Source organism: Sciurus vulgaris (genome assembly GCF_902686455.1).
Source record: "Sciurus vulgaris genome assembly, chromosome: 13".
Lineage (NCBI taxonomy): Eukaryota > Metazoa > Chordata > Mammalia > Rodentia > Sciuridae > Sciurus > Sciurus vulgaris.
Window position 1 is genome coordinate 78,781,337 of NC_136474.1, and position 14,711 is coordinate 78,796,047.

At 40.0% G+C, this 14,711-nt stretch overlaps 1 protein-coding gene across 1 annotated transcript in view; it reads left to right on the forward strand.

Moving 5' to 3' along the window:
- Nucleotides 1-14,711, forward strand: part of RAB27B (RAB27B, member RAS oncogene family) — a 146,486-nt gene that overhangs the window by 16,541 nt on the left and 115,234 nt on the right. The window contains exon 2 of the mRNA XM_079109502.1: nucleotides 1,825-1,897. The gene's annotated coding sequence lies outside the window, so the exon portion shown is untranslated. The remainder of the gene's footprint in view (nucleotides 1-1,824; nucleotides 1,898-14,711) is intronic.

Here is a 14,711-nt window from a genome sequence, read left to right on the forward strand (position 1 = left end):
TAAGTGTTCAACTCACTGAGTCTTGAAAATGCATACCTCTGCATTACCACAGGCACAATCAAGATACAGAATTCTATTATCACTCCCCCAAATTCCCTGATGCTCTTTTGCAGTCAACTGTGGCCTCGGGCTGCCCCCAATATGCCATTTGTTACTGTAAATTAATTTGCCATTTCTGGAATTACATATAAATGGTACCATAGGGTACGTACCATAGAGTATGTATGGCTGCTTTCATTCAGTATGATGTGCTTGTGAATCACCCAAATTCTTGCATGTATCAGTAGTTCAAGTTTTGCTTTGGTCTGATTTCATATAGATAAACCAACATTCGTTTATCCATTCTCCTGCTGCTATACATTTATATAGTTTTCTCTTTTTGGATAGTTATGATAAAGTTGCTATGACCTTTGATTTTCAAGTCTTTGGGCAGACATGTCTTTATTGCTCACGGTGAATACCTGAGAATGGGATGGCTAAGGCACACGATATGTATAAGATGCTGCAAAATTGTCTTTGCAAATGGCTTCTTGCATTTTACTTTCCCAAGCAGAAATACATAAGAGCTCAGTTCCTCCACATCCTCACCTGCGTTTCATGTTGTCAAGGTTTTCAAATTTAGCCCATCTAGTGACTTCTTTGTGACTTGAATTTGCCTTCCTCCAGTAGGCTAATGCTGTTGATCTTCTTTATGTGGACTTATTAGACATATCTTCTATGTGCATTTATATCCTTTGCCCATGTAGATGTGTAAGAGTTCTCTACATGTTCTTAATGCAAAGCCTTGGTAAGATGAATCTATTGCAAATTTATCCTCCTGTTCTGTGGCTTGCCTTCTTGTTTTCTTGACAGTTCCCTTCTAAGAGTAGAATGTTTAAATTTGATATAGTCCCATTTAGTTATTTTTGTCTGTGCACATGGTCTGGTGACAAGTGCATAAGACTAGGGGGAGACTTCATTCCATGGCTACTGCTATGAAAGTTCAAATACGTGGTTGACTCTGTACAAGGCATTATAGTAAGAGTCTTCCCACAACACTGATTGCTTCTTATACCTTTTATTACCTAGTCACCTGGATAATGAAACAGTTCTCGGATTTTGTCCTCCTAACCCCTTCGATGTCTAAATTGAAAGAATTACAGGGTCTCAGGGTTATAAGGAAATGATAAGATGTTCTTTCCACCCTTACGCTGGATAAACATTTTAGCAGTCAGATCATTTGTCTAACACATGCTTCTAGATCCTAATTTTCATTATAGACAGCAATGTAGCATAATTCACCTGAGTGTTGGAACAGGAAAGGAAATGAGAAACTTCTCCCCAATTTTTCATTTATAAGAGCATGCCAGAGTAGCCACAGCTTGGCAGTTGAACGTCTCCAGTCAGCATGGCACTTATTCTCAAGTGGAGTCTTGCCTCAGGAGTTGGCTAAAGTGTTCCTGTGGCACAGAACGAGAGCTTTCTAACAAGGCAGAATTAGGCATGCATGCTGTAGTAGCAAATTAGCAATTTGGGCAAGACACTTAAATGGCCCAAGCCACGGTTTCCCTCATCTGTAAAAGGAAACGCTTGGAACACACGTCTGAATACAGTTGACTCTCACTAATTTTTCCCCTCTTTATTGGTGATATAAAGGATAAATGGAGATGGGTATATATATTTGATGCTACATTTTTATTAATAGGAGAAAGAAGGCTGAGAAATTGATGGACAAAAGCAAGATTAAAAACTTCATCTTTATTTTTAATCAATCCTACCTAGACTTCTAATCATAATAATAATTTAATTGTGGTCTGCTTTCATAAGAAGCATATTATTTTGCAGGTCATGAATATGGAATAGTGTCCCTGGCATACAAAACCTGAGAGTCACGTGGTTATCAGAATTATTTTCAAAGGTAAGAAAAACAGTTCAATGTTACTAAGAGAGGCTATATCTTCCCATGGAATCTTTTAAATTGATGAATAAGTAATACAAAATTCAAACAATGGGTGGGTTACACCATGAAGACTCACCTCTATACCTTGTCCCATCACCAAATCCACTACAGGTCTGCTCCCCAGAACCTGACAAATCTGTTACTTAGTTAGTGTCTATTTATACCAGTACAGGCAAAGATGAATATATGTTCTTTCCACACTTTTTGTGACACAAAAATCAGTATGCTTGCTATGCACACTCTTGTGCATCTATCTTACATATATATATATATATATATAAGCATATATATATGCTAGGATTAGCATATCACCCTTATAGAGTGCCCACGATAGCTTCTAAATATCTTTCCAACCTTATGTAATATGCCTGAAGCAAGCTCTGCTCTAGATCTAAAGCAACTACCTCCTTGGTTTGATGGCTTGATTCTTTCTCTGTAGCTCAGAGTCATAAGGTGTCGGTAGTTAAGAACTCAGGGACCCTGTAATTTCCAAAGACATATTCTAGGATTTAACTGGTTGTGAAAACAAGCTTGAGGAATACTGACATTCTTCCTTCTGGCAAAATCAGTGTTGAGGGGTTGGTGTCAGTCTGAAGACTTATGCTCCAAATGAAAGTATATTTCAACATAAAAGTCAATGCAGTTTTTCACGGGTGAGTAGATGATTTTATATGTAAAGGTGGAAAGGAAAAAAGAATCTAGGGCAATCTTAGTTTTCTGATTAGGACAAATGACTGGGAGGAAATCCTTCTAAGGCAATAGTAAAGGTGATTTAATTGGAACCCTTCAGGAAGTTGGACCCCTCTTTGAACACTATCTCCCTGTAGGCCTGTCAGTCACATGGAGGGTGGTACACAGTGTTGAAGTCACTATCATAAATGTAATTCATCTTTTTGTTAAAATGTCTGGACATAGTCTCACCTTTCTGACTTTACAAGAATCCTGGCTTGTTTTAAAAACCTGAAAGTACATGTATGTGTAATGATCTGTAGAAGAATGGAAGGCAGGAAAAAGTTAGAGTTAGTGATACAAATATCAAAGAGTATAGGGTCACTTCAATCATTCATGTTTTTATTAATTCATTTGCTATTTTTGCAATTGGTTTGCCTTCATTTCTATGTTCTATGCTTCTGCTAATAAATTTATTTGCATTTTCTGAGTACACAGTGAATAATCATAAGAACAGGTGCCCTGAAGACAGCTGTGTGGTGGGTGGAAGCCAGTCTGGCTTCCACATTTCTGTGTTGCTAGATGGTGACAGAGAACACAGCAAATCCCTGAGCCAACCACAAGGGAAGGCTGCCAACTTGGACATCAAGACCACAGCTTTCTGCTGTATATCTTCTGGTTTCTTCAGTAGATGGTGGCCCTGCCCCAGGACATTGACGATAGGTCTCATCTCCTCAAGTGTGTGAAGGACAGCCTCTAAGTTTTGCATCCATGTCAACTTTTACTGTGGAGACAGCTTTTGACAGGATGATAAACCATGTATGACTTCTGCAAGCTGTGATCAAGTATGTCTTCCAATTTGGGATGGGACTTTCAGTAGCCTAGACAGAAACAGAGAAAATGACTTTCCTTCCTGGTTCTGTAAAACATAACCTGAGGTATGTGAGGACATAAAACTTACTGTCTATGCCAATTATTTCCTATGTGGCCCTTAATTCCATACCACCACATGGCATATCATTCAGGTATCATGCTATTGAGCTGCTATGATTTCATTTAAATACCCTTTTTGCTTCTCCTACCTTATCTACCAAATAATTGTGATTTACCAAAATATGATTTCAGAGCCCATGTTAGTTTTCAAATCATGAAATTAGAATTTCTTACTTGAGAATTTGATATTCTCTTTATTAAGATGTTTTCAGTGATCAATCTGATACTGTTTAAAATTATAATACTATAAAGTATCCACAAAAGCATCTGAGTTCTCACAGAAATAAACATATGACACAAAAATATAAGCTCTAAAGGCCTAGCCTGTTCAGTGCTCTGCGAGAAGGCCAGAATGATCATTGAATGAACTCAGTGGCTTTTCTAGAACCTCCAGACAATTCTCACCTCTGCGTCTTAAAACACTTAGGGGCTCACTGTGGAATAAGTCACAAGTAATTTCTTTTTTTGGCGGGGGGGGGGGAATACCAGGTTGAACTCAGGGCACTCAACCACTGAGCTACCTCCCCAGCCCTTTTTTAAATTTCATATAGAGCTAGGTTCTCACTGAGTTGCTTAGCACCTCACTTTTGCTAAGGCTGGCTTTGAACTTGTGATCCTCCTACCTCAGCCCCCTAAGCTGCTGGGATTGTAGGCCTGTGCCACCACGCCCAGTTAACAAGTAATTTCTTGCTAATATAATGCAACAGTGTCCAAATGAATGACCTAAATTTAAGTGGATTTTAAAGTTCTCTCTGTAAGAACGTGATCCTCTACAGTATGAGGGAAGGGGGCAATGTGACAGATATTTTGTGTATGGCTTAAAATAGATGGCCTCAGACTTCAGTCTGACTATGTGTCCCCTGAGAAGACTGGTAAAATGCAGATTTGTGGGACCTAGACTCCAGGGAATCTGAGACTGCCGCTCTGGATTGAGACATAGATGTGTACCTTTCACAAGCCACCCAGGTGATTCTGACACAGGTCAGTGGAGACCATATTTGACCTCACTAAAAGCAATGAGTCTCACGCACATCTCATGACTTCCTTCCAAGCTGAATTCTTGTTCTAGCTACCTGGCTTTAAGGTTTGCTGGAGTAGGTTCTCAGCCAAGGAGTTTGGCTCACAGACCCTAACTCCCATGACAGGTGCTGACAGCTGCCATTTCCTAACATGAGTCACCCTCCTCCTCAACTGTACCTTCAGAGACTGAAGAGTTTCTACAGATTATACTTTTCTTCCACCCACAAACAATAGCGAAAAGCTAAAAAACAACTTTTTTTCATTTCTAAAAAGAATTTGTTATATGGGGGGAAAAGTTACTAAATGGGTAGGATGATTCCAAAGACAACCAAATTTAAATTTATCAGTAACTTATCTGGGTGTGAGGAGAGATGATACAGAAGGAACAAAAATTTCCCAAATAGTCATAGATTCTATAGCAATACACAAAAATAGCTTTATCTTTGTTTCTTTCTCTCTCTTTTTCCTTTCTTTCTCTTTTTGCTTCAAGCTATAATAATGTTGTCTCTATTTTTTTATTACCAATTAATACTTATTGTGTTCTTTGCTTTAGGCTTTAAATATCTACTATTTAAAAGTAGACATCAAAAAGCTTTTAAAAATATCTTTCGCCTGAAATCTCTAATCACTGATGTTAGAGATTTTGCTTGAGTTAATGTCATACTTTCTATATAATTTTGGTTGAGCTAAAAAGATGAAAGGTTCATGCTACACTTATGTTCTATAGAAGTTGCATGTTTCTTCACCAGTCATTGTACTATGTCTCTATCTGTTCATACAATTAAATGGAACCATTTCCTTTAATTTCCAATGAAATGATGATCCCTTACAGAATCTAATAGTGATCTAACTTCAGAATATTATAAGACAAATGTTCTCTTTATAGTCAACTATGTGAAGTTGTAGCTCTTATAAGTTTAGGAATCTTAGTTGCTTCATTTGTTAGAGGAAAGAAATGAAAGATAACATTGCAAACTTTATTGGAATGGTTAATGTTAGAGTTTTCAAATTGCACCAAAGGATTATTATATGGAAATTGGAACTTCCTTCCTTCCTTTTTCTTTTCCTCCTTTCTTTCAGTTGTCACTGATAGAGCACCTATTCATAGTCAGGAATAGGTGAACACTGAAGAAATAAAGGCACATATCACCCAGTCTTTGATAGCTCCCTGAAGTTAATTACCTAGTTGAAGAGCCTGAGGAAGGACACAGTAAATACAATAGAAAGTCATAAGTACTGTGGAAGCAGCACCAGAGAAGAGTGTATTCAGAATTCAATAATGTTTCATTGAGTGCCAGGCTCTGCCTAGCTGCTGAGGCTACAAGAACATTCTCTGAATTCAAGGAACTCACATTATAGAGGATGAGGATTAATAATAATCTGGTGTTATAAGCATGATGATGGACAATGGCACAGGACATTCTGAAAGCAAGGGAGGTCCTGGGAGTGATGGGAGACAAGACACAGTTTCCTGGAAGATGTAGCAGAAATGAGTCTTAGGTGGTGGGCAGGAGAGGGCCAAAGAAAAGGCAGAGAGCAGAGGTTACAAAGCAACTCGGGGAGGGACTGCAGATGGTGTGTTGCTTCTGATAGAGGCTGTGGTGAGTAGTGAGAGGAGAGGAGGGCAGGTGCCAGTCCAGGGAGCCGGTGTGGTAGTGGAGACCACACCCTGTTCTTGGGAGGCGCAAGTGAAGGGAGCAGTCACAAAGATTTACTTGTACCCTCTGATTGGTGTGCAGCTTATTGGTCTGAGGAAGATCATTCCAGAAGCTTGGGTTGAGGAATACTTGTGAGAGGGAAGGGGCTGGAGTGTTAACAGGGTCATAAAAAAGAGGTGAAATCAGCAGCACTTGGTGACTGATTAAGATGGGGATTCATAAAGAGGAGAAAAGTCAAGAAAGACACCCAGAGTTCCATCCTGGGTCCCTAGATGCAGGGAGGTGGTGCCAAGAAATGAGAATTTGGGGTGGGAAATAGTTGAGAAGAAGAAAATCAGTTTCATTTTGGACCCACTGAGCTTCAGATACCTGGGTCACCCTTGAGGGTGCTATCATAGGTAATTAAATATTTGAATGTGAGAAGAATCTGGGAAAGCAATTGAGATTTGGGTGGTCCAAGTCTACAGGGGTTGTTGAAAAGCTCTGAGATCAGTTTAGGGCAGGATGATATACTCAAAAGCCACTGGAGTCTGACAACACCTCTCCAAACTCAGAAGTGAGGTTGAGTGAGACTCCCAGTTTGATACCAGCAGCATGCGTGTGGACTGTATTTATTTCAGATTGCACAAAATATGATTCATGAGTGGGGAAATCTACCCACGCACTAGAGGAAGAAGTTCATAAAGCACGGAACAAAAAGATCTATAAAATATTGAACATCGTATCTATTGGTTGTAAGAAAGCAGTTGGGGAGATGACATGACAGAGATGCTGAGCTGGGAATATGGCTCTTGAAATGAAAAGTCTGTCTAGTTATTACTTTCCTGGACCTGCAAATAACAGTTTGTGCAAGTCAGGAATCTTCATTGGCCCCAGGTGGCTCATGTTCTTGGATCCAGATGTGGAGTTAGGATAAGGACATTGGTCTTCTGGTCATGGAGGTTATACTGCTTGCAGCCATTCGACTGGACGCTTGACAACATACCAGTAAGTGTTTTACTCACTTCAGGGTAAATCGTAGCCATAGGGAGCACAGTGAGTGACCAGCTCACTCCAAACACAAACTTTGTTACTTTAAACCAAGTGCCTCTGCTCATTCAGGTTTGAGGGTTTGACTCTTGGCCCTGGCCACTCACTAGAATCATCTGGGAGCTATTACAGAAGATGATGAGCATCCCACTTCCCCAGAGGTGACGATTTAATTGCTGTGGCATAGGGCGCAGTCTTTTATAAGTTTAAAAATCCCCCCTAGTGACTCTAATGTGCAGACGAGATTGAGAACCTCTGCTCTCAAGTAAGGAAATACCTGCTTTGCCAAACAGAGTGGCTGTGAAGAAATCAAATCAAACAAATAATGTGTGTAAAAGCATAACCACACAGGGAGGGGACACCAAGGAATTAAATAGCAAAGTCCTAAGAAAGCAGCAAAAAAAGAGATTTTTGGATTGGTTTGTTGTTTGACCTGTGGCAGGGTAGGCAATTGACTCAGGTGATGGGTAGCCTAGAAGCTTCTATGCTCCTTCCAGCAGCCAGGAGGTTGAGGAAGTCCTTGGTCAGAGCAGAGCAGGGAGGCATGCCCTAGTGGACATTCTGCAACATCCCCAGCCCCACTGTGGGAGAACTGTGCCAGCAATACACCTGTAGTATAATACACCTGTAGTATAATACACCTGTAATACACCTGTAGTATACACCTGTAGATAATCCCAAGCTTATCTTGGGATTTCTGCCTCCCTGTCATGTTTTCCTGCAGTTGGCCATCCTCTTTCTGTACATCTACCTCCAGGTGTACATTCCAAGACTGCTATTCTAAATTGCAGGCATGGGGGAAAGATATTAAATTCCTTTAGTCTCCATTTCTTCATCTATCATAAGGGTTATATAAGGTAGTACATCTAAACTACCAATCTCAGTGCTAAACAGATCATAAACCCCTAAGGAAATGGTGACTTTTTTTTTTTAAGTGATAGCTGGAATAGGGCAGCCAGCCCTTGGGCAAACCACATAGCACTTCAATTTTATAACTTATTTATAATTTACTGTATTATTTGTCTTTTTCTTCACTCAGATTTTTTTCTAACAAAAACATGTTTATTACTTCTCACAGTGCATTCAATGTAATGAAGAAAAAAGAAATAAAATAATATACCCACGTTAGTTAATTGCTTAGTAATTTGTACATAATTTATTTCAATGCAAATTTATTTCACTTATTAGCATCCAACAGTTTTGCTATTTTACAAAGTGTTAAACTAATTCCAAACTCACCAAACCTATGCAGACACATACACTTGGTGTTTAGAAGAAATATTTACAACAGCAGACCCAGCTGTTTTAATAGATTCTCTGCTTTCACTTAGATCAGACCAAGGAAACAATGTCGTGTTTACAAAATGATGCTTTTTGGCCATGAATTTTTGTTTTATTTATTTATTTTTGTTTTGCTTTAAAGTTCTTTGTAGGTTGCATTCATTATATGAATATATTTGTAAACTGCTTTAGCTATATGAGAGTTACTGCTATCGCTACTATTATTATAAACTACTATGAAAGAAAGGGTTGAAAATAGGACATCTTGTTCTCTGGCCCTGTGGGAATGCTTGCTTACATGAATTTACAACAATGCTTAAAACTTTCACCTAAAGAAGGGCTTTGGGATCTAGAAATAGATTTTCATGGTATCACACTATGATTGGTTTATAGAGAGTCTCTACAATTCTTTCCCTATGTGACAGTGTAATCCACACAATTGTAGACCATGTTAAATGACAACTTCCCCATTGAAGCCTTTTGGCATGTAGCCTCTCTTGAGCCAAGGAAAGCCCAAGAAAAATAGGCCAATGTTGTGAACCTTATTGGATCATCACTCGGTGGAATTTTTATTGTGCAAATGCCTCATCTGACACCAGATCCATCCAACATTCACTTGGAATTCTTGTGAGGAAAAGTCAGTAACAGCTAGTGCCCCTGATCTGGTACAGTCATTGGAATTCCATCACTTCAGTGGTCCGGGAGGCAGAAGGTGGAGAAGCCTTTCTCTACTTGAAAGTCACCAAAACCAGAAAAGGAGGAACAAGGACACAGACCAGAGACCCTGCTGAATTCTAGAATAAATTATTGCCATGAATTTACTCTGTCAGTCTGAATAAACTTACTCATATAAAATCTTCTTCCTAAAATGAAGGTACTAGATGATGATCATAATGTGTAGAAGCACCAACGTGGGAACAAATGGCAGAGCAGAAAACAGGAGATGAAATTTTGTGTCCCTGAGGTCACTAATTAGCTTTGTGCCTGTTCACCTACTTGGACCTTGGTGCCTCACTTAAAATCAGATGGAGGGATCAGAAGATGTCACAAGTTTTTGCAGAGCTCTGAAATCATATAATTAAATGCAAACACAGTTCCAATTTCTAGTGTTGTTTTATTATAAGAAGTAAAGAAATGTTTTCTTATAATTTTTTTAAAGTTTCTATCCTACTAGGGAGAAGTCCTGATCTTTGCACACAGCTCTTGGTCAAGAAGCACATGTTGAGTCATACTAGTGGTGATTCACCTGTGAAGTATAAATCACCAACTGGTACTAAGAAGGTTAAACACAGTGCCTTGAAACATGTCGTGTGTTTAGAGAGGCGTAAATGAAAGATAACTAGAAATGCTGGATAAAAATCAAGGTTGTGGTAGAGAAAATAAGTGTTTTTATTCATTAAGCAAACATGTAATTAGTCACTCCTCTGTGTAGGTGGACTCCAAGACACTTGGAGATAATTCTAGCTAACTTGGTTCTATCCTTTATCTGCAGAGGACTGAATTACTCAATCATTCAAGCATATGTTTTAAGATGTGATAAGTGCTGTAAAAAAGTACAATATGGCGCCATGAAGACAAATGCATGGTACCCCATCTGGTCTGATGGGCCAGAGAAGCATTTCTGAGAATGTGAGATTTGGGCTGAGATCTACGAGATGAAGAGAGTGAAACTGGGAAAGAGAATTGTTATTTCAGATCCAATAAGGCAGGCATTAGCATTGAAGTTGGGTCCCGAGTGAATAGCTCATGTTGCAGGTGGTGGTTGGACTGTAGCTTAGAGAGAACTTAGAGACCTACTGAGTGAAAGCCACTGGAAGAGTTGGAACAAGGGATAATGCAATTTAACTTATATTTTGAAAGTTGCATTTTAACTGGTGTGTGGAAAGGACAGAAACAGGGAGGCCAGCTATGAGGCAATTGCCTTAGTCCAGGCAGCAGACGACTTGAACTTGGGCACAGCAGGGCTGTGAACATTTTAGTGGAAGGAGAGATGTGTGATGTGTGAATTGGTGTCACTAGAAACAGAGCAGAGAGGAGATGAGATTTAAGCCAAAGCATAAAAGCAGAGCTGTGAGTGGGAGAGGGGTGACCCTTGTCCAGCACAGCCAGAGAGCCTGAGGGGCCACCATGGGGATGCCCTGTCTGGAGGGACCCTGAGAGACTTTCTCAGAAGCCCTGGATTTGTCCTGGAAGGAAAGGGTTTGATGAAAGGAGTGTGAATACCAGTCTTAGAAAAATGAGAGAATATTTCTTAGATAATATATAACAGATCCACTGTTGAATCAGAGGGAAAGGTCCATGGAGAGGCAGTTTTAAATGAGAAACATTTTTGTTCTTTATTTTGTACTGAATACCAAGAAATTTGCTTGTGAATTTGATATCATAATGGGGACAATTTATGGTATTTTATTTCCTTCATTCTCCCTCTGTGTCCTGTCTCTTAGGGGTTTTAATTTGGGAAGCAAATAAAGATTCACCTTAAACTGTTATTGAAGCTTTCTAAAGTTCTTTTTTGAGCCTCATTATCTTTTTTCCAGTTGAGTTTGACTCCTAAGACTCTTTCAGATGCCAATCTTTACTTTCCTCTTAGATAGGTGAGATCAATTTCTTTCCCTAAAGAGAAATATTTTCTTTCAAATAGATAGAGTCATCAGAACAGACAATTGCTTTGGTCCTCGGATTTGCATGAGATATTCAGAATATTTATCTATCCATCCTTGCCATCTGAATATATTTCCTATCTTCAAAACACCTTATTGTCTTTAAAAATTCTTCTATTTTAATTACAACAAAATACATTTCCATCAACATTCTTTTTTTTTCAGTGCTGAGGATTGAACCCAGGGCCCTGTGCTTGTGAGGCAAGCACTCCACCAACTGAGCTATATCCCCAGCCCAAGTCATCAACATTCTTAATAAGAAACACCAAATATTTAAAGCTGGAAAAAGGCTCCTGGGTCCCCTGCATGTATGCACAGGCACAGACCATCATTCAGGTGGCTTCTTTGTTAGTAGCAGACTGAAGCAGGCAAGAACAATTACTGAGATGCTACTTAACTCCTTCTCTTACAAAAAAACAGTGTTTCCCTATTTCTAAAGCAAAAGGAAAAGTCCAAGAAGTCAATAATTCAATGTGTTGATAAATTCCATCAGCTTTATTTAAAAGTAGACATTGTTACCCTATGTGCATGTATGATTACATGAATGTATGATTACATGAATCTACAATGTGCACAACCATAGAAATGAAAAGTTGTACCCCATTTGAATACAATGAATCAAAATGCAGTCTGTAAAAATAAAAAACAAATAAAAAAAAAAACAAGATCTGAAAAGGACCCCTTCTCCCTACCTCTATGTTACTTCCAACTCCAGCCACGTGATCTCTCTCTAGTGGATTCCTAAACGCTCCCGTGGCTTCACCCTTGTTCCTTGCAGTGGGCTGAAATATCCTTCTAAAATTCCGCTCACTCAAAACCTAAGAATGTGGCAGGATTTGGAATAAGGACTTTGCAGATGTAACTAGAGTAAGGATCGAGATGAGCTCCTGCTGGTTATGAGTAGATCCCAAATGCATTGAGAGAGTCCTCATACAAGACATAAAGGGAGAAGATGCAGGAACAGAGGAGAGGACTGGCAGAGAAAACTGGAAGAAAGCATCAGTAAGCCACAGAATGCCAAGCAAGCCCAGCTTGAGTCTCTTTCTCCTTAAGGGTCTTAAGAAATGACCAATCCTGGGGGTTGGGGATATAGCTCAGTTGGTAGCGTGCTTGTCTGGCATGCACAAGGCCCTGGGTTCAATCCCTTGCACCACCACAACAACAAAAAATAAATGACCAATCCTGGCCGTATATCCACTCCAGACTTCTGATAAATTTCTGTTGCTTTAAGTCACCCAGTTTGTGTTAATTTGCTAGGGCAGTCCTAGGAAAATAGCACACCCCTTCCCATCTAACTTAATATCCTTCTAGCCTCCTCTTGGTCACTCTGCTCAGCCACAGTGACCTCTTTGCTACTCCTTAAACAATCAAAGCACACTCCTGTTTGGAGCCTTGTTGTTGGGGAATGCTCCTCTCTCAGACATTTGTGCAACTTGCTCATTCACTTCTTAACACTTTGCTCAAAGATGTCTGAGCCCTTGAGTTCTTCCCTAATGATTCGCTTTTTAAAATTGCTCCCTTCTTCCCCCATACCCACCTGTTCCTTATCCTTCTCTGGTTTATCGTTCTTCTCAGTCCTTATCACTCTTTGACAAATACAAATATTTTACTGCTTGATTTGCATATCATGGCTCTTTCCTCCAGTTTGCAGCCCTGTGGGAGGGATTTTCACTGTTTTGCTCTCACCCGTATTCCAGCACCTGAACAGGGTGCAAACAGGCATAGATGAATAAATGTGTACATTTTTAAAAGTTTCTTCCACTTCAAGTATATGTTTTCTAATTATTGCATTCATACACTCGTTGAATATTTATTGAGTTTCTAAACTCAAGGCTTTGATGAATATTCCGTTGGAGAAATCTTGGTCCTTGCCTTCAGGGAACTTAAAAGACTAAATAATATAGACAAAAAAGAGTAAGTGTGGGTAATCAAAATGAATCAGAAGCCATGATTCACATGCTGTGTTGGCTGGTATTGTGATGCTTAAAATATGTGAATGCATATTAATAAATTCATGCTTTTATGGCGATTTTTTTGAGAAGTTCCAGTAGAGACAGGCTCCTTCCCAAACCAGAGTGCTATGGAGCCCACCAAGGGAGAGGTCATTAAGGTTGAAGGTGCTCAAGAAAGGGTTCTTAGAAGAGTTGGTGTTACAGCCAAGCCACGAGGGGTTCCTGACTTTCGTAGGAGGAGATTATTGGGTCACGTTTCAAAGACAGAAAATAATTTCACTGATTGGGCAGATGTGCAGTGGGCCTGGCTTTAGTGGGACAGAAGCCTAGAGAGGGGAATGAATTATCCTGCCTCTGGCCCTATTTTCAGCCCACTCCCCCAGTTTTCCCAGTTCTGTTCCAGGGAGAGAGCAACAGGGGTAGGAGGTGTCTGTCACAACTCAAGACCCTTCTCCTTAAACCTCTAGGCATCTGTTGTTTCCTCTCCCCATGACTCCATCTACCTTCAGTACTCAATCACTCTGCTCAAAACTCCAGCAAGGGCCTGGGTCCTAGTAGAAACTGGCAGGTTGGAGGAAGGAAAGTCACTACTGAGCTTGGTTTCCACTCTTGATTTGCTTGAAGGGAAGAAAGAAATATGGTTGGCCCCCTCTCCATGGGCTCTGCCTCCATAGATTCAACCAACTGTGGTTTGAAAATATTTGAAAGAAAATTACATATTTTCTGAACAAGTACAGACTTTCTTTTATTGTTGTTATTCCCTAAATACTACAGTATAACAGCTGAATAGCACTTACATTTTATTAGATACAAGTAATCTAGAGATGATTTAAGGGATACAAGAGGATATGTGTAGGTTGTATGCAAAGACAATGCCATTTTATATGAGGAACTTGAGCGTCCCTGGTATTTGGTGTCTGCAGGGGATCCTGTAAACAGACGCCCGTGGATACTGAGGGATGATGGAGGAGGGAACACTTTCTCAATTCCCCTTGTCTGGTGGTCTGGGACAGCTGATACCATGAATCAAAGCTCTCCCCCTGCTTTGTCATGCAGTCACACTGTCTCCTGTGCACATCCCTCTCCATCGCCCCGCCCCTGTCCCACACATGGGAGGTACTCAAGTAGTCCTTGATTTCCATCCAGTGCAGTTCATTCACCTATTCCTCTTCCTTTCTTGTGGCTTCTGCTAGTTATCAGCTCTTGACCTTCAGCTCATCCTCTTCCATTGCCTCACAGAGGCCAGGCATGCAGTCTGCACCCATTGCATTAAACTTGATTCCCGTGGAATCCTATTATATCACTATTCCAACTCACATGTTGTTGCAGGTTAACTCAAAATATCCACGTCTGACCAGATTTTTTCATTTAATCCTGTATCTCCTGATGTTTCCACCCCTCTCTTCTCTCTTCCTTAGAATGGGGTGGTAATTGTCATCTCTGTGTCTCATTTGAGAAATGAGCTGAGATGATTCAGTGTGTGCTTTGCAAGCTTTTTCACCATGCTGGG